This window comes from Triticum urartu, chromosome 3A (genome assembly GCF_056163025.1).
Source record: "Triticum urartu cultivar PI428250 chromosome 3A, HENAU_Tu73, whole genome shotgun sequence".
In the NCBI taxonomy this organism is placed as follows: Eukaryota; Viridiplantae; Streptophyta; class Magnoliopsida; order Poales; family Poaceae; genus Triticum; species Triticum urartu.
In genome coordinates this window covers 685,094,362-685,100,198 of record NC_141875.1, presented here as the reverse complement: position 1 = coordinate 685,100,198, position 5,837 = coordinate 685,094,362, and the positions used below count along the sequence as shown (strand labels likewise).

Below are 5,837 nucleotides of genomic sequence, written 5' to 3'. Positions count from 1 at the left end.
AGTGTTTGTGTGTATGTATGATCGCCTGTGTTTGAACTGTGTTAAAAAAAGATACATCCCATTGTGGCATTGCCCATTGGATGGTTTTGTTTAAGAAGGATCTTTGTTTGGTTTCTTTTAGAGTTAATTAAAGAACATCACATGTACTCTCTTATCTTGTGGTTGACCTCTTTTTGTAATTCTTCCTCCCTCTCTTTTTATATTACCATGTAAACCTCCTTCCATCTCATTGTATCTGTTAGCCTAGCCCAAACTCTGTACTCTTTTGTACATTTTTCCTAACTTATTAGTGGAAAATCTAAAGATCATAAGTTAGGTAGATGTGAAGGAAAAAAATACAGATTTACACTTATTTGCATAGATAGACCACCATGGACAAGTACTCCAACAGTAATATGTATGCTACACAAACAGAGGCACTCAAGCCTGGAGATCGCTTTCTCATCATCATCTTACAACAAAAAACAAGCCTCGTGCCAAATCCTCATGGTGCTAGTCATATATGTTTGAAACTTGCTTTTCTATGCAAATTGATGAACTGAACATTTGATTAGCAGCTAGCTTGTTGATTCACTTAGCACCATGTGGTGATCTAGTCTATTAAGTTGACTGTACCTAATAAGTTTTTTATAGTTTGCAAAAATTTATATCCACCCAACAAAATTCATATTGGTATCATTCTCTAGATATTAAGATTTACATGCAGAGGAAGGTTGCCCATTGCTTTTACACCTGATAGTTGGTTCGTCATCTCGAATTATTGCTAATCTATTTAGCTTGGAACATCTCTCTTCCTGATAGTCTGATTAATATACTCACTTGTTTTCAAAAATATAATATAAATGGATATTGTTGGATACCTCCAAAAAAAATACCTTTAGAAATAATATCATATTTTCCCCCTTTTTTGCTTTTTCTTCAAGAGACAACTTAAAAACAGGCATTCATTTTTGTTTTGTAAGCCTATCTATGACAGTATCAAATGCTAACACTTACCCAACGTTCTAGAGATGAATGTTTGCATATGCCTATATGACAAACAAGTACGTAAAATAGAACCAAAATGCCAGCATATTTGAAATATAATATGTGCAGGATGGAGGGGAATTGCACAATTCAATCCCTACCTTTTTTCATGTTATCGCGTTCCTTTGAACCAGAGACCAGCTATCAGGGTACATGATATACACAATGTTAGAGTACGTAATGGGCCTAATGGGCCAGTTAGTCTTTGGGTTAATTAGAGATAAGAGTCGCTTTCTTCGATGTAAAGTAAGCCTTGCTTGGGAGTCAAGTAAACCTCTCTATATAAAGAGAGGAGATGTATCAATCTAATCAAGCAAGAATTAAGAAGAAAATCCCTTCCCTCTTGCCCGGCCGTGGGCAAAAGGTCCCCGGCTGGCCCTCTCCCGCCATCCTTCTAGCAGCGCCATAAAAATTTGGTATCAGGTAGCTCAATTCCGATCATGTCTTCGTCGCCGCCCACCCCGTCGCTTCCGCTGCCGACCGTCACCACCGCACCACTAGCCATCTACATCGCGCCGCTGCCCTCCCCGTCCGCGCCGCTGGTCGCATCCTCCGGCGCCGCCACCGCCCAAATGCCGGCGCCCTCCACCGCACCACCATCCACCGTCTACACCCCAGAGGAGATCACCGGGGTTCTCAACGACCTCGTCACAGCCGTCCAGGGGATCCGGCTGTACCTGGCCAGCCCCTACGGGCCGCCGCCGCCCCTGCCGCTGACCGCCATCGCCGGGCCGCTGCCCCTGCCGTGGTACTTGCCGCATCCAGGGGCCTCTGTGGCATTCGCTGGGACGCCGCTGCCCCAGCTACAGCTGCCGCCCGCCGCCATCCCGCAGTGGCCGCAGTGGCCGGTGTCGGCTCCCGCCACGCCTCCAGTGCCCATCGCCGCCCCCGCGCCGCCGTGGCTGCCGTGGCAGCCGCCACACCAGGCGGCCTTCGCCGCGCTCGCCAGGCCACTGCAGCTGCCATCCATCGCCACCACCGCCCAGCCCTGGCTGCAGTGGCAGCCGCCGCTCCTGGCGGCCTCCGCCGCGCCCAGCGCTCCGCCGCAGCATCCGCTGCCACTGCCCGGTGCGCCACTGCTACAGCCGCTGAAGCTGCAGCAGCCACCGTCGGTCAGCTCCGGCCCCACATCGACCATGCCGGCGGGAGTTCCGCTCCACCAAGTCCAGTCCCCGCCGTCGCCGTCACCGCTTCCGTCTTGGATCGCTACCCACCACGTGTCGGCGGCGGTGAGGCTGCAGGCTACTGCGTGCGGCCTCCTAGCGCGTCGGCGTGTGCGGGAGATGCATGGTCTGCAGCTGCCGGTCCTCCAAGTTGCCCTTCGCTGCGCAAAAAATCTCGATCTCATCCGCTGCGCCGGGGATCTTGGGCATATGGTTTCCCCCACGGGCAGCGGGCATGCTGTTTTCCCCGCGGGCAGCGACCTCAAAGTCTGCGACATCGGCGGTTGGGGGGGCGCACCCCTCGTCATTCTCCATCGCAAGCCCTCCACTCTTCCCTGTGCGGTGCAGACCAACAGCCGTCTGGCAGGAAGAAGGCATGGTGTCACCGACAGCAGCGCAGCACGTAGCACCACTGCATTCCATCACCGGCCGCCCGTGAGGGCGCCTCTGCTGGTCACTCTTGCGACCACTTCCAGGTGGTCCTACACATGCACTCCTTTTGTCCAGATGGTGTCCATGGGATCCAGATGGCTGTACACGTGCATGTCCGACGTGCGGATGGTGTCCACTTTTTGTTAAGGGGTCCAAAATAAAGCGTCCCAGTCCATTTAAGGTTGAGAATAATAAAACAAGCCGATATGTAAAAGGCTTGTTTTTAGGTGTTAGGTGTGTTTTGTGTTGAGTCATGGTCATAAGTTGGTTAGGCTGCAGCTTGAGGACAACCTGCATGTCCAGGTGGGGTGTAGTGTTAGAGTATGTAATGGGCCTAATGGGTCAGTTAGTCTTAGGGTTAATTAGAGATAAGAGTCGCTTTCTTAGGGGTCAAATAAGCCTTACTTGGGGGTCAAGTAAACTTCTCTATATAAAGAGAGGAGATGTATCAATCTAATCAAGCAAGAATTAAGAAGGAAATCCCTTCCCTCTTGCCCGGCCGTGGGCAAAAGGTCCCCGGCCGACCCTCTCGCGCCCTCCTTCTAGCAGCGCCATAACACACAAAGCATTAACTTTACGGTAAAATTCTTGGCTTGAAAAACCATGTAGCAGGGGAAGGGGAAGCACCATCACTAGTAGAAAACAGGGCTATGGTCCAGGCCGGCTCAGCCCATTAGTCCCGGTTCAGTGTAGAACCGGGACTAATGTGGGCATTGGTCCCGGTTCGTGAGCCCAGGGGGCCGGCCGTACCACGTGGGCCATTGGTCCCGGTTCGTCTGGACCTTTTGGTCCCGGTTGGTGGGACGAACCGGGACCAATGGGCCTCGCTCCTGGCCCACCACCATTGGTCCCGGTTGGTGGCCTGAACCGGGATCAAATGCTCCCCTTTAGTCCCGGTTCTTGCCACAAACCGGGACCAATGAGGTGCCTATATATATCCTCGCCCGCGAGCAGAGCACTCCAGTGCTCTGTTTTTCTCTGGCCGGCGAGGGGAGGGGTTTGTGGTGCTCTAGCTCACCTCCTATGCACATGAGGTGTTCGATGGAATGCCCGAGCCACACTACTTAAACTTTCTCCTCTCGAAGCTCGACCTCCAAGCTCCATTTTCCTCGAGATTTGTCTAGATTTAGCGGTCCGTCACGCCCCGTCCCTGTCTTCACCGCCGTCGATCACCCGCGCTGATCTCATCACCGACACCACCGTGGTGAGCCTCTTGTTCTTATCTTCTTTCTGAAAGGAAAAATATTCTTACTTGTCTGTTTAGATAGATACTTGTATCATTTTCTTACATTTATTATTGCATCTTATATAGTGCGATGGTTTTGGTATCCGCCCCCGTCGGCCCTCGTCCTGTCTATGATTCGGATTTGGTATGTATATTATCTTCATAACTATTGGTTCATTTATTGTTTATGAAAATTATGCCGACCAACGTGACATAGATTTTATTTATCTAGGATGTATGTGAATCGGAAATGCCAACCGACCCTATTGTCGAGAGGTTAAATTTAGTTGAAGAAGAAAACAATTTGTTGAAGGAAAAAATAAAAAAAATTGAGGAGGAGAAGATGATATTGGAGTTGCATGTTGCGGATGTCGTCGATGATCACAAGATCAAGATGGATGCAATGCGCTTGAAGATTAGAAAGATTAGAAAATATGCCATTCATACCGAGGCTTGGTATCATTATGCCGTTGGATCAATTGTTACCTTGGTTGCGATTATGATCGCATTTGTTTTCGCATTGAAATGTTTTACATAGTTTCAATGTATGGTTTAATTAATTAGATGCTCTGGAGAGCTATATGTTGTTAGATGAGAACTATGTATGCACTTTGGTTTTAATGTGATGATGAACTTCTATTAATTTGGACACTTAATTATATATAATGCACGCAGATGAACCGGCAATGGATGTACGGTGACAGACACACCCGCGAGTACATTAAGGGCGTGCATGAGTTTCTCGATGCGGCTGAGGCAAACAAGCAGAATGGTTTTATGTGTTGTCCATGCACTGAATGTGGGAATACGAGGTCTTACTCTAACCGGAAAATCCTTCACTCCCACCTGCTTTACAAGGGTTTCATGCCACACTATAATGTTTGGACGAGGCACGGAGAAATAGGGGTTATGATGGAAGACGGCGAAGAAGAAGAGTACGATGACAACTATGTGCCCCCTGAATACGGTGATGCTGCAACGGGGGGAGCTGGTGAAGATCAAGAGGAACCAGACGATGTGCCCAATGATGCTGCCATGGGTGAAGCTGCTGAAGATCAAGAGGAACCAGACGATGTGCCCGATGATGATGATCTCCGCCGGGTCATTGTCGATGCAAGGACACAATGCATTAGTCAAAAGGAGAAGCTGAAGTTCGATCGCATGTTAGAGGATCACAAAAAAGGGTTATACCCCAATTGCGAAGATGGCAACACAAAGCTCGGTACCGTACTGGAATTGCTGCAGTGGAAGGCAGAGAATGCTGTGGCTGACAAAGGATTTGAGAAGCTACTGAAAATATTGAAGAAGAAGCTTCCAAACGATAACGAATTGCCCGACAGTACATACGCAGCAAAGAAGGTCGTATGCCCTCTAGGATTGGAGGTGGAGAAGATACATGCATGCCCTAATGACTGCATCCTCTACCGCGGTGCATACAAGGATCTGAACGCATGCCCGGTATGCGGTGCGTTGCGGTATAAGATCAGACGAGATGACCCTGGTGATGTTGACGGCGAGCCCCTCAGGAAGAGGGTTCCTGCGAAGGTGATGTGGTATGCTCCTATAATACCACGGTTGAAACGTTTGTTCAGAAACGAAGAGCATGCCAAGTTGATGCGATGGCACAGTGAGAACCGAAAGAAAGATGGGAAGTTGAGAGCACCCGCTGACGGGTCGCAGTGGAGAAAAATCGAGAGAAAGTACTGGGATGAGTTTGCAAAGGACCCAAGGAATGTATGGTTTGCTTTAAGCGCGGATGGCATTAATCCTTTCGGGGAGCAGAGCAGCAATCACAGCACCTGGCCCGTGACTCTATGTATGTATAATCTTCCTCCTTGGATGTGCATGAAGCGGAAGTTCATTATGATGCCAGTTCTCATCCAAGGCCCTAAGCAACCCGGCAACGAAATTGATGTGTACCTAAGGCCATTAGTTGAAGAACTTTTACAGCTGTGGAATGGAAACGGTGTACGTACGTGGGATGAGCACAG

At 49.3% G+C, this 5,837-nt stretch overlaps 1 pseudogene; it reads left to right on the top strand.

The window, feature by feature from the left end:
- Positions 1-1,466: 1,466 nt before the first annotated feature.
- On the top strand, positions 1,467-2,768 carry LOC147981590 (uncharacterized; annotated as a pseudogene).
- The last annotated feature ends 3,069 nt before the right edge of the window (positions 2,769-5,837 follow it).